General features: G+C 49.6%; 1 protein-coding gene across 1 annotated transcript in view; it reads left to right on the top strand.

Annotated features, from left to right (window-relative positions):
* The window catches only part of NCS1 (neuronal calcium sensor 1), a 65,339-nt gene extending 60,870 nt beyond the window's left edge, over positions 1 to 4,469 (top strand). The window contains exon 8 of the mRNA XM_008005931.3: positions 159 to 4,469. The gene's annotated coding sequence lies outside the window, so the exon portion shown is untranslated. The remainder of the gene's footprint in view (positions 1 to 158) is intronic.
* The last annotated feature ends 20,867 nt before the right edge of the window (positions 4,470 to 25,336 follow it).

Here is a 25,336-nt window from a genome sequence, read left to right on the forward strand (position 1 = left end):
AGATGTTATGCACATTTTTAGGACTTCTGACATAGAATGCCCCCTTGCCCTCTATCGACCTTCCTGCTAGCTCTGTGTGCCTATCCTCTGTGGCCAGACCTTAACTCGTATCCCCTGTGGTTGGATCTTAACCCATCTTGCCTCCTTGTGTCTTCCAGATGCCTGGGAACCACTCACCTCCTTCTGTGCCATGAGGCCACCTCAGCCCCGATACCAACCCCGTGCGTCCACCCAGCCTTCTTCCGTGTCCACACACAGCCGGCTGCCCTTGACCCGGGAGGCGCCGGCTCTCCTCTCCCCTGTCCTGCACCCGTCCCCCGCCTGAAGCCACCGGCTCCAATTGCCAGCAACCTCTGCTTGTCCGGAAAACGACAACACGAAACGGAAAAGGCTACAGCCCTCTGCAAAACCAAGGACTTGGCTGCCTCGCAGGCAGCCTCTCCGTTCCTCCTGCTCTCTTGCGTGTGTGCTTTTGTTTTTTATTTCGAACAGACGTTTTAAAAGAAAAAAAACAACTACCTTCTGTCCTAGAAGACACAGACTGACAGATGGGGCGAAGGCCTGGGGACCTCAGAGAACTCTGCCTTGCCCTCGTCCCTCGTCCTTCGGCAGCCGGAGAGGCTGTAGGTGGGCTGGGGTGTCTGGGGGTTCTGCCTGGTCAACGTTATTTGTCGTCCCATCTTTTAGCAGCAAAACCACCTCCGTGGGTAGGATGATTAATTATGAGGATGATGATTTTTTTGTGATAACAGTATTGTGCTTTTTGTGGGGAAAGTGAGGTTTTTTTTTTTATATATATATATACATATATAATTGATATCTTTTATTTATTGGTTGTTAACTGTTGCTGCTGCCTGGTGTGTCCTCAGCTCCTCAGGGCTGCAGGCCCACCGTTTACATGTGCACGCCCTGACCCACCTGCCCACGCTGACTTGGGAGGATGGTGGCCTGCAGCGGCCAAGAAGCCAAAAAAAATTTTTTTTTTTCAGATACTGTGTTTGATTTTTGGAGAGGGGAGAGGTGGAAATTCCTAAATGGCTAATGCACTGTTCCCTCCAGCCCGAATGCCTCCTGCCGAACCCCTTTGCCTCAGTCCCCCCATCCTTGTTCTCCTCTGGGTCCGTAACACTTTTTCCGAGGATGAACAGGGGACATCTTTAGGTTTTTCAACTCTCGCTTTGGTGTTTGCCGCAGCATGGAAAACAGAGCGCCTAAGGCTGGGAGCCAGAAGAAGGGGCATTGGGTACCCAGGCAGAGTCGGGAGAGGTGGTCTTTGAAGTTAAGTTAGCAGAAATAAAGGGGACGCCCGCCTACTGGGGCTGGGGAGGGATTTGAAGATAGCTCATGACTCTCTCCTGCTCTGCCTTCCCGCCTTCCTATCTGCTTTTTCCAGTAAACTGCATGGCGTCCTTCCCTGGCCCTCTCTTGGCTCAAAGGCTGGGAGGGAGGAAAGGAGAGAAGAGTTCTAGGCAATCCCATCAACGTAGTCCCTACTCCTGGGGCTGTGGCCCACATGTCTTCACGGAGGCTTCCAGCTCTGCCTGCCACTGAGGCAGTCGCGGCCCCAGGACCATCACCAGGAATGTGAGGCCACCCTGGGTCAGAGGTAGGAGCCCGAGGTCCGGCCTTTGTTCCTTGATTGTGGGCAGCCTCCTGCCCTCTCTGGGTCTCAGTTGCCCCATCTGCAGAGCGAGGAGGCCTGGGCTGGTTGGTCTTGAAGGCCTTTTTCCATGCTGAAAGGGTGTAATTCTAGGCCTGGGGTTCAGTTTCCCGTGGCTGGTGATTGTGTGGTTAAGTTTACTCGACCCCAACAGCCTCAGGGACTGTCTGAGTCACAGTGCAGCCCCTATTGCGTGGCTACTGGTGTGTGGGGTCTGTTCCAACAGATGAATGTGTCATATGGCACACCTTGTCCCTTCCCGCAGGATTTCCTGGTCCCCCCCACCGCAAGGCCCTTGAGCTCCCTTTGGGGCCCAGAAGGAGTCCTTGCCCAGGGAAGGCTTGAGGTGAGAAGCAGCTTCTCAGACTGTCAGGGCCAGGCCTGGGTCTAGAATTCTTGCTGCTGCTTTGCAAAGTCAACAGCCTATCATCCCATGTTTTAGAGGGGACACTTTGGTCCTCGGTTCCCACCCTCAGCAAACAGGCCTCCAGCCCGAGGAAGGCCTCTGCTGGAGCGACGTTGCTATGTGGGGCTGCGTGGCTGTTCCCCTTGGCTGGAGCACTCAGCCAACCCCAGCATCACCCCTGAGGCATTCATTGGCAGCCCCCTAGGGCTGCATGCTGGCTCGACCGTAACCCCTCTCCCCCACCAACGTCCTGCAGGGATGGGGTCAGTGGTTCCACCTTCACAGGCCACTTTGAAGGGCGGATTCTTTGAGGCCCCTGCCGGTCGGCTCCCTGCTCAGCCACTGGCCCGGGTTACCTGGGACTCAGCACCAATGGCTGAAGTTTCTCAGCCGGGCTCTGACCTGGGGTCTGGGGCAGGGGATGGACATGGTGACTCGGGGCTGACAGGATGACGGAGGTCTTTCCCAGGTCAAATTACTTTTCTTTGGCCTCTTCCTGAGGCTTGATTTGCCTCTCTGGTCCAATGGGACTGACACTGTTGTACAGCTTGGCCTGTGGCTGAGGGTGTCTGGGGTTAAGCATGTGGACCCCTTCAGTGTGTCCGGCCTTCCTCCATCATCCTGCCCTTTGGCCTTTTGATTTGAAGCCACAGGTGTGGCTTCTGACCTTAGCAGACGGTATCCTTGCGGACCGCAGCCCAGCGTGCCCGTGGGCCCCCACCCCGAGCCAGCCCAGAGCTGCCGAAAGGGCCACCCTTCCCGGCCCTGGTGGGGTACTGGACACTGGCCATTTTCACTGGAGGTTGCCCGGCAGGGACCGATCTCTGCCCTTTCCTCTCCCCAGACCTCTAGCTGCAGTGATGCTGCAGAATCCTAAGCCAGGTGCCTCCTGAGCAGCCCGTGCGCCTCTCCACAGCAGCGTTTGCCACCCAATGCGGCTCCCTTCAGATGCTCTGATGCAGAGGGCACGCCCGTAGTCCCTCTGCAGAGCCTCACACTGGGGCCAGGGCAGGCACCAGCCCCAGGCAGCCAGTCGACCACGGCCTGGCGTCTTCCTCGTAGCGTCTGTTCCTCACTTTGTGTTGATGCTGACTTAGAAGAATGTTCCGATTTTCCATGATCTAAGCAGGCCACGTTTAAAATAACATCAAGGCAAGTGTACGTGTCATCCTCTGTACTGACATCTCTTCCCCTGAAATGCTTTTCAATTTGACAGCCCATTTCCTAGACAAGTGCACCTGGGGTTTCAGGAACTTTGTCTCTTTTGGGAGGGGGTTGGTGGGGAGGTCAGGATGCCTGGGATCCCTTCCTGGAGAGGCAGCTTCTCTCTGGAAAAAGCTTCCATTGCCCACCCGCCAGGCAGAAAGTCACCGTGTCCCCAGCGTGGTTTCAGCGTTTGATTTTAAGGGATCTAAGGAAGCACGGCGCGCCCCCTGGTGCTGGTAAGCCGCCAACGCACCTGGGGCTGCAACCCCACTGGACGGGTGGTCCGGAGGGAGGCTGGAGTGGGGAGGTGAGGAGGGAGCTGTGAGTCCTCAGAGGCCGTGGGCCACCACATTTCTGGCAGCGTTTCCCAGACACCCCTCTGCTAGGCCATCCCTGGATAGCAAGTGAATTAACTTAAGGGCACTGTGATGGGAAGCCTTGCCCCCCCCCCTTTTTTTTTTTTAATATCTGCGGAATAAACCCAATGGTTAATTTTTGAATGAATAAAAGGCTTTTGTTGAATAAACAGCTGGTCCCATCTTCTGTCTTGGCATCTTAGCATCCAGGCTCAGGCTCTGCCCCTTCTCCAGGATGGCGTAGCCCTGAGTCGCCCTCCCCAGCCTGCACAGTCCCCCGTTGTCCCTGTTTCTGCAGTAGTCCCCGGCCCGAGGGAGGCCCACCTCACTCCCAGCCTGACTCAGTGGCCGGCTTCCTCCAGGACTTTGCACAAGTCACTTCTGCTTATTGGGTCTCAGTTTCCCCATCCCTTGGATGGGAGCAAGAGTTTCTGCTGGGCCTGCCTCGCAGGGGCCTGGTGAGACCCGAATGTGAGTGTCATCATCAAAGCCCATCGAAAAGGCAGAGGCTGGTGCCCAGGGTAGCGGTTTGGACTGCTGCTGCCTCCCACCCGGAGCCTGCCACTTGGGAGAGAAATTGGTGTAATGCTTGCAAAAACAAACAAAAGGCAGTGTCTTCTGGCTGTGGTTATTTTCTTTCCTGCTTGCCTTCCCAGCCCCCTTTGAGTCTCTTTTTGGGGTGCTGTCCTGTCTGAACCTGCCGGTGTGTGTCTCTGGGGCCAGGTCAAGGCAAGGCCTAGGGGTGGACAGGGGCCGTGTAGCATGCCCCGGCCTCCCTGAGTTCCTACTGTATGTCGTCCATGTCACGCCAATTAAACACGCTTCCTGGACTTGTCCTCGCCTCCCTGTGTGGGCCTGTTGCTTTGTCTGCTTCCATTCTTTCTTTTCCGTTTCGTTTTAGGTTTCTTCCCCTTGTGACACCCTTTCTCTGGCTTTGGGTGTTGTCTTCCCTGTTTCCCGAAGAGAAAGAATGTGTAGGCTGGGCGCGGTGGCTCACGCCTGTAATCCCAGCACTTTGGGAGGCCAAGTTGGGTGGATCACCTGAGGTCTGGAGTTCAAGACCAGCCTGGCCAACATGGTGAAACCCTGTCTCTACTAAATACAAAAATTAGCTGGGTGTGGTGGCAGGTGCCTGTAATCCCACCTACTTGGGAGGCTGAGGCAGGAGAATCGCTTGAACCCGGGAGGTGGAGGTTGGAGTGAGCTGAGACGGCACCATTGTACCATTGTACTTCAGCCTGGGTGACAAGAGCAAGACTCCGTCTCAAAAAAAAAAAAAAAAAGAAAAAGAAAAAAAAGAGAGAGAGGGAGAGAGAAAAAAAAACAGAATGTGCAAAGCGAGAACCTTGGGTATACTTTTTTTTTTTTTTTTTTTTTTTTTTTTTGAGACGGAGTCTCGCTCTGTCGCCCAAGCTGGAGTGCAGTGGCTGGATCTCAGCTCACTGCAAGGTCCGCCTCCTGGGTTCACGCCATTCTCCTGCCTCAGCCTCCCCAGTAGCTGGGACTACAGGCGCCCGCCACCTCGTCCGGCTAGTTTTTTGTATTTTTTAGTAGAGACAGAATTTCACCGTGTTAGCCAGGGTGGTCTCGACCTTCTGACCTCGTGATCCACCCATCTCGGCCTCCCAAAGTGCTGGGATTACAGGCTTGAGCTGCCGTTCCCGGCTGGGTATACTTTTAAACCAGAAAAATCTGCAGGAGTGTGAGGCCGAGAGTTGAGCGGGGTGAGGTCCCGCCCATTGCCTCACCCGTGACACCCCCTGTCCTGCCTGTTTCATCTGGAGAGGCTGGCTGCTGCTTTAAAAATGTCTAAAAACCATTGGCCTAGACCAGTGGCTCTCAAGGTCAAGTGTGTCTCAGAATCACCGGGATTGGAGGCTGCTTCAAACCCAGCTTGCCAGCCCAGCCCCCGAGTTTCTGATTAGGAGGGTCTGGGCAGGGGCCTGGGAATCTGCGTTCCTGACAAGTTCCTGGGCTACGCTGCTGCTGCGGGTCTGGGAATCACACTTTGAGGACCCCTGGGAGATGTGTGCACTGCAGTGTGTCCGGTTGGGTCCTACCTCCATTGGCTCAGGGATTCAGGCTAATGATTCATTTACCCCATGTGACTTTTGCACCTGTGATGGGCCAGGCGTGGAGGGCCTAGAGGTTGGTTGCTGACCACATGGAGGGTTGCGTCGGGAGGGAAGGTGGGGAGATGAGGAACTCTTGTGCAAGCTCCTGGCAGGCACCTCGAGAGGTGGCAGTCTGTGTGGCTGCCCCCTCCACCCTAAGTCACCCTTGGCCTGGAATCTGGGGTCGAGGAGAGCCCTCCTCTCCCCGCTGTGGTCAAGTTACCCCGTGTTTGCTCAGTATGCATAGGCCGTGCCGTGCTGGGGAGAGGCGGATCAGAAGAGGTGGTGGTTTTCACTGTCATAGCTTGTTAAAGGAATACGAATTCACAGAGCAATAAAAGCCAGCGTGGACTCAGGAGCGTCACTGCCAGTTAGAATTCATTGCTCTTGGCCAAAAGCTCTTGAAAGACGCAGGAAGCGTGTAGATTGATGAGATCAAACAGCCCATATTAGAATGAACCACACCGCCTGCAAACACAGGACGCGTTTCAGACACGTTTCAGAGTGAAAGGAATCATCAGATCGCCACCACCTTCCAGGCAAAGCTGGAGGCCCAACGTGACTTCCGCTTCGGGGTTGAAGCAACCATTGAGAAGTGGATGCAGTGATGTCACCCTCTGTGGCCATGCCGGGCATCCAGCATTGTGCCTTGCTCTGGCGGGTCCTAGAGTGAAGATACCAGAACTCCCCAGACCCTCAAGAGGGTTCCAAAGGCAGCGTGGAAAGGCGGTGTGGGACGGTGGTTGGGGCCACAGATGCAGAATCAGAGCTGGTTCCCAGCCAGGCTCTACCACTTGATGCTGCGTATGTGTTCTAACAGACAGGGTCTTCTGGTAAAAATGTGGACCCTCGGCTGGGCGCAGCAGCTCACGCCTATAATCCCAGCACTTTGGGAGGCCAAGGCGGGCGGATCACGAGGTCAGGAGATCGAGACCATCCTGGCTAACATGGTGAAAGTCCGTCTCTACTAAAAATACAAAAAATTAGCCGGGTGCGGTGGCGGGTGCCTGTAGTCCCAGCTACTTGGGAGGCTGAGGCAGGAGAATGGCGTGAACCCGGGAAGCGGAGCTTGCAGTGAGCCGAGATCATACCACTGCACTCCAGCCTGGGCGACAGAGCGAGACTCCATCTAAAAAAAAAACAAAAACAAAAACAAACAAAAAAAACATGGATAGGCAGGTGATTGACTTGACAGCCCCTGCCCCACAACCTCGCCAGAGGTGGAATGTTGCAATAAAGGCAGGTATTAGATCAAATTCTGCCAGAAGTCCAGATATTCACTAGCAAGTAGATACAAAGACAGGCTCCTGTACCTGTCCATCCAGGGGGTGGGGGCCCCAGGACCCCAGGGGTCCTGCCCCTGAGCACAGTCCTGAAGCAGCAGGCTGCCGCTTTTCCCTCGTGGTGCACAGTGCTGAGGTCCGAGAATCCTTCTAGCCAAGCATGTATCTTCACCACATTACACTTCTCCTATGAAAAGGGACTTCTAACATCCTTTGTGTGGACAAACTCTGTGGTGTAGATTTTAATAAAAGTACATATTTAAAATGCTAATGTGACACCCTCTGGAGGGCTGATTCCTGACTAGACTGTTTCACACACTTGGGGACTGTCCCTGAGGCGAGATTGGAGGTAATTTACAAGCCCACACGATGTCCTGTTTCCACCAAAGCATTGAAAGTAAATCTGTGCATGGGCACCTTTCTTTGGAAATACCAACCTCTGGTTCAGAGCCATTGTGAGGGTAGCAGGGGCAATGTTTCAGCAAAGGGCGAGCTTGAATGGCGGTGAGCTATTGGTGGAGGAAGCTCAGGTCTTTTCCAGCAGCCTTGGCTGTGGTGTCTGCAGGGACACGGTTCAGAAACCATGTTGCTGAGGGCACATGCTGGGTCATGGTTCCTTGCTCCACTCTGGGTCAGGCTAAAGCCTGTGCTGACTCACCCCCGGGCCAGCCTGCACTGGATGGCTTACTGTGGGCTGAGGCTCAGTAGAGGCACAGACCTGGCCACCTGCTTTACCAGGATGGCTCAGACTGGCTGCTATTCCCTGGGTGTGACAGCATCGGTGAGTCCTCCTAGAGGGACCATCTTAGAGGTCCCATTTCTCCCCACCTTGGGCCTTCCACCCTGTCCCCACTGACCCTCCTAAGCCCCAAACTCATACCTGCATGTTAGAAAGTATCTCCCTGAGTCGTACTCCCCAAAGCCCAGCTCGGGGCATCCCCAGGCATAGAGAGGAGATGACAGGGAGAAGAGTAGGGAGTCGGGCTGGGAGTGGGAATGCAGTGTGGATCCCTGCCCTACAGTGGCCCCCTCCTCCCTGCCGTCTTCTTGCCTAGGGAGTACAGAGGCAGAAACTTACCCTCCAGGTTCATCAGTCTGGAGTAACTTGTTCAGGACAGTGGGCATGGAAAGGGGCTGGGAAGGCCCCCTGAGCTTAGGTAAAATGAGACTGTATAAGTATGGAAAAGCTTTCTACTTGTTCCCCTTATCTCTCTTTAGCTGGGCACAAGGCCATGTGGAACAAAGGACTACATTTCCCAGCCTCCCTTGTGGCTGAGTGTGGCCATGTGACCCAGTTCTATCCAACAGGATGAGAATGGTGAGCATAACTTTCCCTCTCTTCTCTCTTCCGGCTGGCTGGATGGAGGACTCTGAAACAAGCATTCCGAGAACTGGGTCTTTGACCCCATGGAGCTGCCACACCAGCTTTGGACCATTTATACTGGGGCTCTTAGGAGGAAGAGAGACACACCTTTATCTTGATTAAGCCATCATGGGTCTCTGTGTCAACAGCCCAATTTATATTCTCCCTAATGTACCCAGTGATCTGCTGGGTCGCTTTCAATGACCTGATGCCACCTGCAAATGTTTGCATCTAAACTCTCAATGTTTGCCAAAGTGATTTAATAAACAACTGTACAGTGCCATGTGCTGATGTAACTACTGCTTGCTCATGCCTTTCCACCCCATCTTCTGCCTTTTCCCTCTTCCTGTCCCACTATGCCTTCCTCCTCCAAGGGCTCAGGGGACTGAGGGTCCCAGCCAGAGGGACTCCTCTGGGAAAGACTTTCTTTTGCAGAAGGACTAGGGACCTAGAGGGTCTAGGTTATTGGGGAACCCAGGGCAGCCCCTGAGGACCGGGCCAGTTGGGTTTTCACTGGGTAACCACAGGAAGGGGAATGGGCAGGCTAGCCTTGGGTTGAGCTCAGGAGGGATTCTGCCAGGGGCCTCAAGACTTGGGGACTAGACCTTTTCTTGTCTCTATAATCCCCTGCCTCAGAAATTGCTCCCTTCCTCCCAGAAACCTGAAATAAGCCATCCACATGAGCAGATCTTGGGGGTAAAAAAGTATGATAAAGAGTAAAACAGCTTTTTTTCAGAGAGTCAGGGAAAAGGGTGGGAAGAGTCCCTATGGTATCATTGTCAGGTGACTGAGAGCAGGTCCCATTTTAGTCACTGGACTATTGGTTGCTCCAGAGGTGAGGGGAAGTCTGTGATATTGTGGAGGGCCCACTTTATTCTTCGAGGATTCTGAAGACCCAATTCATATGTTGGGCATCAACATATGAATGTTGGGCATCCCCCTTAGACGGGGCAGATCTGTGCAATGCCAGAGGCCAGAGCTGGGACCTGCAGGTGAAGGTGCAAGGGCTGGTCTGGAAGGAGGGAGAAACGGAGCTCCCAAGCCGGGCACGGTGGCTCACGCCTGTAATCCCAGCACTTTGGGAGGCTAAGATGGGTGGATCACTTGAAGCCAGGAGCTCGAGACCACCCTGGCCAACATGATGAAACCCCGTCTCTACCAAAAATACAAAAATTAGCTGGGCATGGTAGTGTATGCCTGTAATCCCAGGTAGTCAGGAGGCTGAGGCAGGAGAATCGCTTGAACCCGGGAGGTGAAGGCTGTAGTGAGCCGAGATCACACCACTGCACTCCAGCCTGGGTGACAGAACGAGACTCCAACTAACACAACGCTGGATGCTGCTTAAGTGATTTCTAGGCAGAAGACTAAAGCTAACCAGAGTCCGTCACCCATTTCTACAGGGACGAATGAGAGCCCGGAGTGTATATGCTGGGCAGCCACAGTGCCAGGCTTCTGCCACAGCCTGCGACGAATGCATAACCTGGTTCAAGAAGGAAGGCTGGGCATGGTGGCTCATGCCTGCAATCCCTGCTCTTTGGGAGGCCGAGGCAGGTGGATCATGAGGTCAGGAGTTCGACACCAGCCTGAGCAACATGGCGAAACACCATCTCTATAAAGTACAAAAAAAGTAGCCAGGCGTGGTGACACTCACCTCCAGTCCCAGCTACTCAGGAGGCTGAGATGAGAGAATTGCTTGAGCATAGTGAGGTCGAGACTGCAGTGAGCTGTGATAGTGCCACTGCACTCCAGCCTGGGTGACAGAGAGCAAGACCTTGTCTTAAAAAAAAAAAAAAAAAAAAAAGCAGCAGCAGCAGCAGCAGCACACACAGGAAGGTTATGGACACCAGCCACAGATGGGCAGTGCCAGGCCAGTGATGCACTGTGGGGTGGGGATTGGGCTGTTCTCCCTACCTCAGTCCCCAGGGGCCTCCCTGGACAAGGGGAAACTTGAGCTGCCCTTAAAGGATGGCAGGATCTAGATGGGCAAGGAGGAAAGGGAAGGGCATTCCAGGCAGTGAACAGTAGGTGCAAAGGTGCAGAGGAAGGATTGCAGGAAATCGACACACAGCGGAAGAGAGGAATGCAAAGGAGTTAACGGCAGGTGCCTCCATGGCAATGAGACAAGACAGTAGATTTTTCCAGTGGATGAAGTCACACAGAAAGAAGAGGCACGAGGTCACCTTTTAAGAATCGATGCTGACTGGCACAGGCCTGGGCGCTCTGAGCACATAGCACTGAGGCCCGCCTTTCTGTGCTTCTTGGGAAGCCCCGCAGAACGGCTGTTCTCTGTAACTCCGCCCATTTTAATGATTAGCAAAGTGATAACAGGAACGAGCATGATTATAGCAACGGAAGCGGAGTGCTTGCAGTGTGCTGGGTTCACCCGCATTATCGCATTTAATCCTTGCAGCAGCGCCCCTTGAGGCCGGTGCTGGTATTATCATCCCACATTTTACAGACCAGGTCGCTAAGGCCCAGGGTGAAGGGGCTCCTCCAGTCTGACTGTCCGTGAGGGGCTTCCAGGCTCCGACGACATTGTCTTTGGTCAGACACAGGGAGTTGGGGGAGACTGCTTCTGTTAAGTTCAGATCCGGCAGCGGCTTATTGCTCTGGTCCCTCCCAGATGCCTGTCGCGTGGGGAGCCGAGGTCTGCACGGGAAGGCGCATGCCCCACTGAGATCCCTCAGCTGGGGGCCCCGTGTCTGGAGGGAGAAGCGGCTCGGAAGTGGGTTGAGGGAGGCAGTGAGACTGAGGCAGGGGCAGGGGTCTGGGCCCAGGAAGGAGGTCCCTTCCACAGCCTGCCAGGCACTGGGGGCACTGGATCCCGAGAGTGCCCCCCTATTCCCAGGGGGCTGGCTACTCAGGTACGGACTGTGGGCAAAGGCTGGGGGTGCTGAGTCTGGGGGCAGGATGCGGTGTGCCCCAGGCAGAGGTCCCCAGGGCACAGGAATGGAGAGGGCAAGTGTGGGTAGGCAGGGTCTCAGGCACCCCTCCCATCCTGGGCACACCCGGAGCTGTAGGGGGGGCCACCCGTGGGACTCCCTGTGCACGGTGTTACCTGGCAGATGGTACCCGGGCCCATGGTTTGCGTGCTGCTGCTGCCACCACTGTGGTCACTGCTATGCTCACGGCCGGCTCTCAGCCCCTCCTGGCCCGTGGCTCTGCCACCACCGCTCCCATGTGCTGTTCCCTTTATGCCCTATGAGGGAGCTACAGTTGTCCCCAGTTCCAGATAAGGAAACAGCCTCAGAGAGGCTCAGTGACTTGCCTGGGGTCACACAGCTGATAAATGGCAGAGAGGGGGCCAGGCACGGTGGCTCATGCTTGTAATCCCAGCACTTTGGGAGGCCGAGGCGGGTGGATCCTGAGGTCAGGAGTTCAAGACCAGCCTGGCCTACATGGTGAAACTCTGTCTCTATTAAAAATACAAAAATTAGCTGGGCATGGTGGCAGGTGCCTGTAATCCCAGCTACTCAGGAGGCTGAGGCAGGAGAATCACTTGAACGTGGGAGGTGGAGGTTGCAGTGAGCTGAGATCATGCCACTGCACTCCAGCCTGGGCGACAGAGCAAGACTCTGTCTCAAAAAAAAAAAAAAAAGGCGGAGAGGGGATTTGAGGCCAACTGGACCCCAAACTGTGACCAACACTGTGACGCATCACCTTTGGCCTGATGTCCTCTCCCTTGGGTCACCTAGAACCAGCACTTTCCAGAATCTGAAAATTTCCACGAAGCTACAGGGCTGAGCCCTCGTATGAGGAGAAGCCACCTTCCTGGTGCAAGCACAAGTCAGATCCGTGACTCCTCGGAACCACCCAGCCTTGGTGGCCGCAGGACAGCAGGTGTCCTTGGCTGACTTCTGGCCTCTCCCCGCCCAGGGCTCTCCCAGAAGTAAAGGAAGATGATGAGCCGGCCACTCCTGTGAGCCCTGAGACCCACGAGGCCTCGGCCCCATCCTCACCCTCCTAACCAGTCTTTCCACAGGGCTAGAGAAGAGCTTTCCCCCATAAGAGGGAATCTGATTGGCCAGTGGGGGACCTGGCGAGGCCTAGGATAGGACGGGCAGGTGGGGCCGGAGAAAGCTGGCTCTGTTTGGTGCTCCTGGCTGGTTTTCAAATGTCTTGAACCTACTGTGGTTGCCATACCCATCTGGCTGTAAATTAAATTTGGGGCAAAGGTCCCTCTTCTCCCAGTTTCTCATCTCATCCAGCATGACTGGCAGTTAAGGTTCCTTCTCTGGGTTCCAGTGCTGGCTGCATCCCCCCCAGCAGTTGGGTTTGGAGTTAGACTGAATCTGAACTTCTCCGAGCCTCAGTTTCCTCCTCTTTAAAGTGGGGCTAATAGAAGCACGTTTCTCATAGGGCTGCTGGGAGCATCTGTGTGATGCTCAGATGATCTGTCTGAGAGCCTTTCCTACGTGATAGCAGTGAATGTCAGTGATATTATCCAATTCTCTCCACCCCAAAGTTGTTGCCCCTTCATTTTGGTCCATCCATTTGCCTATCAGCTTTTATTTCTTGCCACTTGGGCCATCGGTAAGGCTGCACTCAAGCTCTGGGTCCAAGTCCAAAATTTTGGAGAGGAAAATACCTTGAACCAGGAGCCTGTCATGAACTAGTCCATAGCCAAGGGAGGCTCCCCACTGCCAACACGGCCTCTGCCCCACCAACCCCCAGGGGTCCCCTCACAACCGCCCAGGGAGCTACCTCTGGGGCACCTGGCCCAGGTGCAGTGGTGCACGCCTGTAATTCCTCCCTTGGGAGGCCGAGGCGCGTGGATCACTTGAGGTCGGGAGTTTGAGACCAGCCTGGCCAATACGGTGAAACCCTGTCTCTACTAAAAATACAAAATTTAGCCAGAAATCGCTTAAACCTGGGAGGCGGAGGTTGCAGTGAGCTGAGATCGCACCACTGTACTCTAGTCTGGGTGACGGAGCGAGACTTCATCTCAAGAAAAAAGAAAAGAATTGGCCTGGCCCTTGCCGCCGCCTTTTCTGGAGCCAAGAGGACCCATATAGCTAGATAAACAGGAAAACTGGAGCCCCAGGGCCTGTGATGAGTTTACATCGAATAGAGCCCTACTGTATGCAATCACTGTCATTAGAATCACTGCTTGGAAATTACCCAGCTCAAACCCCAGCACAAAGTGGGCTAAGCTTTTGCTCAGTGCCAGAGGAAAACTGAGAGGTTAGAAAGATGCAGGTGACAGAGAAGGATGATAGGATGATAAAATGATCAAGTGAAATGAAAGGTTTTGCAATGTGTTTCTCTATTTCCTTACAAGTAGGCACAGCCTCTCCAGGGAGCACCAGCTTGGAGAACACAGCCACTCCCAGAGCCCCTGTCCCTGCTGTCCATAGGGGTAGCACGTCACCAGTGCCATGTCCTGGCCTCTCAGTCAACAAGACCAGGCTCAGACCCAGTGGAAGCACCAGCTGGTAACTCTGAGCAGCTTCTTTTCCCTAATGTTTGTTTGTTTGTTTGTTTGTTTGTTTCTCTCTTTCTTTTCTTTCTTTCGTCTTTTCTTTCTTTCCTTCCTTCCTTCCTTTCTTTCTTTCTTTCTTTCTTTCTCTTTCTTTCTTTCTTTCTTTCTTTCTTTCTTTCTTTCTTTCTTTCTTTCTTTCTTTCTTTCTTTCTTTCTTTCTTTCTTTCTTTCTTTCTTTCTTTCTTTCTTTCTTTCTTTCTTTCTTTCTTTCTTTCTTTCTTTCTTTCTTTCTTTCTTTCTTTCTTTCTTTCTTTCTTTCTTCTTTCTTTCTTTTTCTTTCTTTCTTTCTTTTCTTTCTTTCCCTCCCTCCCTCCCTCCCTTCCTTCCTTCCTTTTGAAACTGGGTCTTATTCTCTTTTCCAGGCTGGAGTACAGTGGTGTGATCATAGCTCACTGCAGTCTCCAACTCCTGGCCTTAGGTGATCCTCCCATATCAGTCTCCCAGGTAGCTGAGACTACAGTCACATGCCATCACACCTGGCCTGTTCCCTAATCCTTTGTGTGTATGTGCATGTGTGTGTGTGTATTAAGTTGATAATTATAAAAAGTAATATACTTTGCACCTTAATGCTATGAGTGCTCTTCAACTATGAAGAACAAGATTAAATTATATCCAGTGGAATGAGCTTGAAATGTTTAACAGATCCATACCAAAAACACAGAAGAAAAAGCCTTTTTATTCCAATGAAGCTCGGGTGCTACTTCTGTGAACATTCCTTCCAAAACACCTGTTGAAATATAATTGCCATTGTAACAGTATTATGAGCTGACGCCCTTAGGAAGTGATTAGGCCATGATGGTTCTGCCCTCATGAGTGGGTTAATGCCTTTTAAAAGCAGGCTTTGGTTGGGTACGGTGGCTCACACCTGTAATCCCAGCACTCTGGGAGGCTGAGGCAGACAGATCACTTGAAGTCAGGAGTTGGAGACCAGCCTGACCAACATGGCGAAACCCTGTCTCTACCAAAAAATAAAAAAATTAGCCAGGTGTGGTGGCACATGCTTGTAATCCCAGCTACTCAGGAGGCTGAGGTGGGAGAATCACTTGAACCTGAGAGGCAGAGGTTGCAGTGAGCCAAGATCGAACCACTGCAGTGCAGCCTGGGTGACAGAGTGAGATCTTGTCTCAAAAAAAATTTAAAAAGGCGGGCTTTGAGGAGTGGGACTGGGTTCTTTCTTTCTCACACTTACTTGCCCTTCCACCTTCTGCCATGGGATGACACACCATGAAGGCTCTTACAAGATGCTGGCACCTTGATGTTGAACTTCCCAGTCTCCAGAACCGTGAGAAATAAATTTCTTTTTTCTTTCTTTCCTTTCTTTTTTTGAGACGGAGTTTTGCTCTTGTTGCCCAGGCTGGAGTGCCATGGCATGATCTTGGCTCACTGCAACCTCCACCTCCCACGTTCAAGCAATTTCTCTCGCCTCAGCCTCCCGAGTAGCTGGGATTACATGCCCGGCTAAATGTGTACTTTTAGTAGAAGACAGGGTTTCACCATATTGGTCAGGTTGGTCTCAAACTCCTGACCTCAGGTGATCCACCTGTCTCTGCCTCCCCAGGTGCTGGGATTAAAGGCATGAGTCACCATGCCCGGCCACATTATGAATTTTGATGAAGTCAGCTTCTCAAGTTTTCCTGTCATAGCCTGTGCTTTTGGTGTAATGTGTAAGAACTCTTTGCCTATCCTTAGATGGTGAATATTTGTTCTCCGATGTTTCTCCTAAAAGTTTGAGAGTTTTGGCCAGGCGCGGTGGCTCACACCTGTAATCCCAGCACTTTGGGAGGCTGAGGCGGGCGGATCACAAGATCAGGAGATTGAGACCATCCTGGCTAACACGGTGAAATCCCGTCTCTACTAAAAATACAAAAAATTAGCCAGGCGTGGTGGCGGGCGCCTGTGCTCCCAGCTACTCAGGAGGCTGAGGCAGGAGAATGGTGTGAACGCGGGAGGTGGAGTTTGCAGTGAGCCGAGATCACGCCACTGCACTCCAGCCTGGGCGACAGAATGAAACTCCATCTCAAAAAAAAAAAAGTTTGAGAGTTTTATGTTTTTTATATTTAGATCTATGACTTATTTTGAATTAATTTTTGTATAAGGTGTGAGGTTTAGGTCAAGGTTCATTTTTTGTTTATTATTATTTGTTTTTTATTTTGCATTTGGACATTCAGTTGTTCTAAGGCCATATGTGGGAAAGATTATCCTGTCTCCATAGAATTACCTTTGCACCTTTATCAAAAATCAGCTGGCCAGGCTGGGCGCGGTGGCTCACGCCTGTAATCCCAGCACTTTGGGAGGCCAAGGCGGATGGATTACCTGAGGCCAGGAGTTAGAGACCAGCCTGGCCAACATGATGAAACCCCGTCTCTACTAAAAAATACAAAAAAATAGCTGGGTGTGGTGGTGTACGTCTGTAGTCCCAGCTACTTGGGAGGCTGAGGCAGGAGAATCGCTTTGAACCTGGGAGGCAGAGGTTGCCATAAGCCAAGATCGCGCCACTGCACTCTAGCCTGGAGACAGAGTGAGAATCTGTCTAAAAAAAAAAAAAAAAAAAAAAATCAATTGGCCATAATTGTGTGGTCTATTTCTGGACTTCCAATTCTGTTCCATTGATCTATGTATCCCTTTGCCAATATCACACTGCCTTAACAACTGCTGCTGTACGGTAAGTCTTACAATTCAGTGGTGAAATTCCTTCCACTTTTGTTTTACTTTTCAAAATTGTCTTGGATATTTTAGATCTTTTGCTGCAAATTTCATTGGAATTGTATTAAGTCTACAGATCAATTACTGTGTTTAGCCTTCCAATCCATACACGAGTATGTATTTCCCTTTCTTTAGGTTTCCTTGCTCTCTTTCATCAGCATTTGTATTAGTTTTCAGCACACGAATCCAGTATACAGTTTGTCAGATTTATACCTAATATTTTATTTTGGGAGCTATTGTAAATTATACATTATAATAAATAAATTATATTATTAATATAATTAATTATAATTAATAATTATTTAAAATTTTTGGATTTCCAATGGTTCCTTACTAGTGTATAGAAGTAAGATTAATTTTTGCATGTTGACTTTGATCCTGCCACTTGCTAAACTCACTTATTGTGAGCTTTTTGAGGGGTAAATTCATTGGAATCTTCTATTCTGATAATCATTCACCGGAAAACACGAAAGGTTTTATTTCTTCCTTTTCAATCTATATGCCTTTTATTTTTCTTGCCTTACTGAGCTGACTAGAACATCCTGCATAATGTTAAATAGGAGTGAGGAGCGTAGACATCCTTGTCTTATTCCCAATTTTAGCGGGAAAGTGTTCTCCCACCAGCAGGTATGATGTTAGCTGTAGTTTTTTTTTTTGTTTTTTTTTTTTGTTTGTTTGTTTTAAGATGCCATTTATCAAATTAAGTAGATTCCATTCCTTTCTTATTTGCTGAGAGTTTTTTCATGAATGGATATTGAATTTTGTAAAATGCTTTCTCTGAATCAATTGATATGATTGTATGGTTTTCTTCTTCAGGCTGTTCAGATGGTGAATTACACATTGATTGTTTTTGAAAATTGAGCTACTCTTTCCTTCCTGGGAAAAGCCCTACATAGTCTTGGGTAGTATTCTTTTTATGTGTTTCTGAATTTGATTTTTATTTTCTAAGATTTTGTTGAGGGTTTTTGCATCTATGTTCATCTGAAATATTGGTTTGTAGTTTTTGCTTATTATAGGTCTTTAGTTTTGGTGTCAAAATGAGTTAGAAAGTGTTCTCTTCTTTATTGAGTAGAATTGATTTTTTTTTTTTCTTGAAACATTTGGTAGAATTTAGCAATGATCCATCTTGGCATGAAACCTTTCTTTTTAAAAAGTTTTACAGATCCGATTTCTTTTCTCTCTCCCTTCTCCCTTCTTCCCTCCCTCCCTTCTTCCCTCCTTCCCTCCCTCCCTTCCTCTTCCCTTCCCCTTCTTTCTTTTTTGAGACAGGTCTCACCCTGTTGCTCAGGCTGGAATACAGTGGCACCGTCATGGCTCACTGCATCCTCAATCTCCCTGGGCTCAGGTGATCCTCCCACTTCAGCCTCCCGAGTAGCTGGGACTACAGGTGCATGGCACCACACCCAGTTAATTTTTTTGTACTTTTTGTAGAGACAGGGTTTCACCACATTGCCAAGGCTGATCTCAAATTCCTGATCTCAATCTGACCACCTTGGCCTCCCAAAGTGCTAAGATGACAGGTGTGAGCCATTGTGCCTGGCCACAAATCCAATTTCTTTAGTAGTTACAGGATAATTCAGATGATCTGTTTCATCTTGGGAGAGTTTTGGTACTTTGTAGTTTTGGAGGAATTCGTCCATTTCATCTAAAGTGTTGAGTGTATGTTCGCAGTTGTTCAGACTATTCCCTTATTGTCCTTTTAGTGTCTGTGGGGCCTGTAGTTCTATGCCTTCTTTCATTCCTGGTATTGATAATTTTTCTGTTTTTCTCTGTCAGTCTTTCTGGAAGTTTATCAATTTTAATGATTTTTTCAAAGAATCAGCTTTTGGTTTCATTGATTTTTTTCTAATTTCTACATTATTGATTTCATCTCTTTATTTCCTTCTTTCGGGTTTATATTTTTTGTTTCTTTAGTTTATTAAAGTGGAAGGTTAGATTGATTTGAGGCTTCTTCTTTTCTAATGCGAGCATTTAATGCTATGAATTTTCCCCAAACCCTGCCTTACCTGCATCCTGAATATTTTGGTATTGTATTTTATTTTCCTTATTGATTTCTAGTCTAATTCCGCTATAGTAGAAGAACATACTTTATACATCTTAATTATTTTGAATTTCTTAAGGTTTGTTATGACCCAGGATTTGTTCTATCTTGGTGACTGTTCCAGTTGCAATAAAAAAGAATGTGTATTCTGACATTGTCGGGTGGAGAATTATCTAAATGTCAACAAGAAACAGGTGGTTGGTGGTATGGTCATTCTGCATCCTTGCTGATTTTCTATCTACTAGTTTTATCAATGACTAAGAGAAGTTAAGCCACCATATGCAGAAATTGGTCAAGTAGAGGACAAAATGCTGCTTCTGAAGGACAAGATGACTTGGTCACCCAGCAGTCTGAGTCAGCGCATGGTGCCGGGTCTTCATAGCAACACTGGGGTCATTAATTGCACCATCTTGGGAGAGAGACACACATTGGTTTAAATCTTGCCAGTCTTCTTGCTCCAATGCCTGAGTTTCAGGCATTACCTATGTATATCCAAACACACGTATGCTTTGTTTTTCTGTTGTTGTTGATTTTTTTTTTTTTTTTCTTTGAGGTGGAGTCTCACTCTGTCAGCCAGGCTAGAGTGCAGTGATGCCATCTTGGATCACTGCAACTGCCGTCTTCCAGGTTCAAGTGATTATCCTGCCTCAGCCTCCCGAGTAGCTGCGAGTACAGGTGCACACCACTACACCCAGCGAATTTTTGTGTTTTTAGTAGAGATGGAGTTTCACTATGTTGGCCAGGCTGGTCTCAAACCCCTGACCTCAGGTGATCCACCCGCCTCGGCCTCCCAAAGTGTTGGGATTACAGGTGTGAGCCACCACGCCCAGCCTGCTTTTTTTTTTATGAGGGCTGGGTGCAGTCTGGGTAATCATTGCCTTTTCCTCCTGATCTCCTAATGAACGTTTTGTTGTTTTCTTTGAAGCTTGGTGGGCTGAAGGAGGGTAATGGGTGGAGAAGTTGGGGCAAGTCTAAAGGGGCTAAATTTATTTGCATTTTAAAAAGAGCTCATTACTATCAGAAGGAGACAATTATATTTTATTTATTTATTTTTTTAGAGACAGGATCTTGCTCTGTCACCCAGGCTGGAATGCAATGGTGTGATCATGGCTCACCATAACCTTGAACTCCTGGACTTAAGCAATCCTCCCACCTTAGCCTCCCAAGTAGCTGGGACCACAGGTGCACATCACTACGCCTAGATGATTTTTAAATTTTTTTTGTAGAAACAGAGTCTCACTATGTTGTTCAGGGTGGTTTTAAACTCCTGGCCTCACGTGATCCTCCCACCTCAGCCTCCCAAAGTGCTAGGATTACAGGTAGGAGCCACTGCACCTGGTTGGGAAAATCACAGATTTGGAAGGGAGAGGAGAGCTGAAGCAAGAGAAGGAGAAGAGAATTTAGAGGAGCAGCTGTAAGGATGACAGGCATTGCGGGGAGACGTGTTGAAAGGGGGTTTTTGGGAGGTTGAGCGGCTGCTTTTGAGGTGTGATTCTGCCTTTGCTAAGACTCCAAGAGTCTTCAATAGGGAACTACTTGACTCTGATGCCTTTGATTCTCACTTGTGTTTCTTTTGGCTATTATGCCTCACTGAGTGAGGCCTGAAGGTCAGATGGAGGCCAAGCCATCATGCTCAATGTGTTAATTTGAAGAACATCCTGCAGAAGCTTTGGGTGGGGGTCAGGGGGCGGGGGGTTAGTCTTTCTCTCATTCCAGGCCCAGAAGGTACAGATTTGAGCTCCCCAAGCCAGGAGGGGAGATTTGGCAAGAATGTTACAAGCTGGAATTCAGGGAACTCTTTAATGATTAAAGCACTGTATTTAAAGTGGATTGCTTTCTCCAAGAGCAGGTCACCAACTCCCTCAGTGAGCGCACTTTTCTGGTTACATCAGAAAATATGGCCAGGCGCGGTGGCTCACGGCTGTGATCCCAGCACTTTGGGAGGCTGAGGCAGGTGGATCACCTGAGGTCAGGAGTTCGAGACCAGCCTGGCAACATGGCGATCCCCTGTCTCTACTAAAAATACAAAAATTAGCTGGGTGTGATGGTGGGTGCATGTAATCCCAGCTACTGGGAGGCTGAGGCAGGAGAATCACTTGAACCCGGGAGATGGAGGTTGCAGTGAGCTGAGATGGCACCATTGAACTCTAGCCTGGGTGACAAGAGCAAAACTCTGTCTCAAAACAAAAAAACCACAAAAATATATCTTTCCCTTCTTGAAGTTCACAGAGCTAGAAGGAACCACTTGGGGTGGAGCCTTAGAGATGTTTGGAAAAAAAGGGGCCAAAACCCATCCCAAATCCTGAACCCACCCTTTCCATCCCCTCGTGGCTGACCTATAAATGGAAACGAACAATTAGCACCAGTGCTAATCATAGCTTGTTGTGCCCAGCAATTACTGAATGCTTGCTGGATGCCAGATTAGTTTTCATATGGTGCAAATGCTTAGACCAGGCCCTCGACTAAGGAAGATGTTCAGTTAATATTCGCTGGCTGACTGATGTTGGCCTCTGCTCTGCCAAAGATGTTTTTGTTCACAGGGACTTTGTTTCGTTTAACTGTAAGTTAGTTGTCATCCCAAGAGAAAGGCCCATGAGGCCATGTCCTGAATAAAGCAACATTTCTCCACCTCCATTACTTAGGACTTTTGTTACAAATGGCAAAAATCCAATCCAAATGAGCCTAAGCAAGAAAAGGGAGTTTATAGGGCCAAGTGCAGTGGCTTATGCCTGTAATTCCAGCACTTTGGGAGGTCGAGGCAGGTGGGTCACTTGAGTTCAGGAGTTTGAGACCAGCCTGGGCAACATAGTGAGACTCCCCCCTCCCCGCCACCTACTCTACAAAAAATTTTAAAAAGTTAGCTGGATGTGGTGGTGTGTATGTGGTCCCAGGTACTCAGGAGGCCAAGGTGGGAGAATTGCTTGAGCCCAGGAGTTCAAGGCTGCAGTGAACCTTTTTTTTTTTTTTTTTTTTTTTTGAGATGGTGTCTCGCTCTGTTGTCCAGGCTGGAATGCAATGGCACGATCTTGGCTCACTGCAACCTCTGCCTCCTGGGTTCAAGTGATTTTCCTGCTTCAGCCTCCTGAGTAGCTGGGATTACAGATGCCCACCACCAGGGCCGGTTAATTTTTTGTATTTTTAGTAGAGACAGGGTTTCTCCATGTTATCCAGGTTGGTCTCGAACTCCTGACCTCAAGTGATCTGCCTGCCTTGGCCTCCCAAAGTGCTGGGATTACAGACGTGAGCCACCGCGCCTGGCCTGCAGTGAGCCTTGACTGCACCACTGTACTCCAGCCTGGGTGGTGACAGAGGGAGACCTTGTCTCAAAAAAAAAAAAAAAAAAAACTTACAGATTTGCATAATCACACCACAGAAAGTATGGTGGGACCCGGACTCAAAGGATACCCGGCTTCTCTTCCTCTCTCTGCCTTCTTGTCCCTGTTGGCTTCACTCTCTCCTACTACAGATGACCTCTTCCCTGAGAGTGGGGAACACGGCTGCTGGCCCCCACACCCCACCCCACCCACTGCCCCACCGTTCCCTGTTTTATATTCTTTGAGTGTCATGCCCCCATTGGGAAAGGGATTCTTCCACAGTAGAAACATCCCAGGGAAAGATGTTGATTGGCTCTGTGTGGGTCACATGCCCAACTTTAGGCCAATCACTGTAACTGGAGGGATGAGACACTATGATTGGTTCAGGTTGGGTCACATGACTACTCCAGCAGGGGTTTGTTGGAAGCCACTACTAGAAGGGATGAGACGCTTTTTTTTTTTTTTTCTTTTTTTGGTGAGATAGCGTCTTGTTTTGTCACCCAGGCTGCAGTGCAGTCTTAACTCCTTGCAATCTAACTCACTGCAACCTCGACATCCCGGACTCAGGCAATGCTCCCATCTTAGCCCCTGAGTCAGTTGGGACTACAGGCGACCGCTTTTTGTATTTTTTGTAGCAATGGGGTTTTGCCACGCTGCCCAAACTGGTCTCAAATTTCTGGGCTCAAGTGATCCGCCCGCCTCCACCTCCGAAAGTGCTGAGATTGCAGGCTTGAGCGACTGCACCTGGGAACTGTGTGCTTAATTGCAGGCAATAGAAGCCAGCTTCTGCTGATTTAAGCAGCACTCTCAAGTGCTCACAGGTGAACTACAGAATTCTGCTTGGCGCTACCGAGGCAGAAACAAGCCCTTGAAGGCATGGGAGTCCTAGTCTGATGAATAGAGGCTGTGGCTCGCTCAACTGCCCCTACCACGCCAGGAACTTATGCTTCTACTGCCACTAAGGGGCCATCAGCTTCTTTGTGTCTCTGGTTCCAAATCCAAAGGCCAGCTGGAGTGTATCTGGTGGGCAGAGATTATGACAAGCCCCTGCCTCAGTTGCAGGAGAAGATGGGAAAGTGAGTAACTGGCATCTTAGCATCTGCAGTAGCAGGCAAGTTCTGTATTCCACTAAGCCTCATAAGCAGGGGCATTCCCAAACTCGATGTTTGGGTGGCTCAAACTCAAGACAAATGTATATGTTGTATGTGTCTGTGCAGCAGCCACTAACCACTTTGTTTTTGATGCTTTTGTTCCCGGGATGTAGGCCTGTTTCTACTAAATGTCAAGTGAGATGTGACTACATCTCCTTTGCTAACGGAGTCCAGCCCATAAATCTTGGCCCTTGGCAAGCAGCTCCTCTTCAGGCTAAGAAGGTCAAGGCTTGCTGTCTGGGCTGGGAACATTTCTTTCCTTCAGATTTTCCAAATGGCGTTTCTTGGGAAGCAGCTCCAGGCACCATTAATTAAACATCTTTAATCTAATTCCTTTTGCAATTCTCTGCTTTCATCAAAGGTCAACTGTCATGGCCCAATAGTTAGGATTGATCTTTTTACTTGATTGATATCATCTTGGTGACACTGTGGATTCCTTAGTGGAGACTTCATAAAGCTAAATTGCATTGACAGGTACTTAAAGGAGACGAGTGGGGAGGGGGCCAAGGAGGTAAGAGAACTCTGGCTTGGGCTTGGAATCTATCACTCCCACTGCAGAGGCTGGGCTCAGCCTCACTTAGATGCAGAGGGTGGCCCCAGCCGGCTTCCCCGGGTCCCCTGGTCATTTGAGATCCCCTTACTCTGGTTTTCTAGCCACCCTTCCCAGGCAGCCATACTGTTTTTTTTAATGTGATAATTGAAATCCCAGTGCTTTGGGAGGCTGAGGCAGGAGGATAGTTTGAGACCAGGAGTTCAAGACCAGCCTGGGCAATATAGTGAGATCCCCTCTCTACAATTTTTTTTTTTTTTAATTAGCTGAGGCTGGGCACAGTGGCTCATGCCTGTAATCCCAGCACTTTGAGAGGCTGAGGCAGGAGGATCGTTTGAGACCGGGAGTTCAAGACCAGCCTGGGCAATATAGTGAGATCCCCTCTCTACAATTTTTTTTTTTTTTTTTTTAATTAGCTGAGGCTGGGCACAGTGGCTCATGCCTGTCATCCCAGCACTTTGGGAGGCTGAGGCGGATGGATCATTTGAGGTCAGGAGTCCAAGACCAGCCTGGCCAACATGGCAAAACCCCATCTCTACTAAAAATACAAAAATTAGCCGGGCATGATGGTGCATGCCTGTAATCCCAGCTACTTGGGAGGCTGAGGCAGGAGAATCACTTGAGCCTGGGAAATGGAGGCTACTGTAAGCTGTGATTGTGTCACTGCTCTCCAGCCTGGGCGTCAGGCTGAAACTCTGTCTCATAAAAACAAAACAACAAAACAATTAGGTGAGCATGGTGGTGCATGCCTGTAGTCCCAGCTACTCAGGAGGTTGAAGTGGGAGGATCACTTGAGCCCAGGAGTTTGAGCCTGCAGTGAACCAGGATCGTGCCACTGCACTCCAGCCTGGGTGACAGAGTGAGACCCTGCCTCAAAAAAAAAAAAAAAAAAAAAAAAGGAAGAAATACACATAACATAAAATTCATCATTGTAATTATTTTAAAGTATAGAATTCAGCAGCATTGAGTACATTCATGATGTCTTGTGGCCATTACCACTATCTAGTTCCAGAATATTTCATCACCCCAAGGAGAAACCCTGTACCCATTTAGCAGTCACTCCTTATCTCTCCTATCCCCATCCCCTAGCAACCACTAAACTGTTTTCTGTCTTTGTGGAATTGCCTATTCTGGGTTCTTCCAGATTCTATTTATATGATTCTGTATAAATGGAATCACAAAATATGTGGCCTTTTACATCCAGCTTATTTTATGTAGCATAATGTTTTAAAGGTTCACCCATGTTGTAGCAGGGACCAGTACATCATTCCTTTTTATTGCTGAATCATATTCTGTTGTATGATTACTACTACATTTTGTTTATCCCTTTGTTCGTTAATGGACAGTTGGGTTGTTTCCGCCTTTTGGCTGTCGTGAATAGTGTTGCTATGAACACTGTTGTACACATTTTTGTTTGAACACCTGTTTTCGATGCTTTTGGCTGTATACCTAGTGGTGGAATTGCTGGGTGATATAATAATTCCACGATTAATTTTTTTGATGAACCTCCAAACTGTTTTGCGCAGCGACTACACCATCTTTCATTTCCACTGCCCTCTCTCTTGACCTGGCATCTTTAAGTGCTTTGAAATGATTTTTCTTGGCTGTCATGCTTCCCTTCTCCCTTGAAGACAGCTTTCAAAATCTTCTGGTTGACAAGAGCTTATCTGTTGAACAGTCCAAGCTAATGTGCTGATGGGAAAAGGG

The sequence above is a fragment of the Chlorocebus sabaeus genome, chromosome 12 (assembly GCF_047675955.1).
Source record: "Chlorocebus sabaeus isolate Y175 chromosome 12, mChlSab1.0.hap1, whole genome shotgun sequence".
In the NCBI taxonomy this organism is placed as follows: domain Eukaryota; kingdom Metazoa; phylum Chordata; class Mammalia; order Primates; family Cercopithecidae; genus Chlorocebus; species Chlorocebus sabaeus.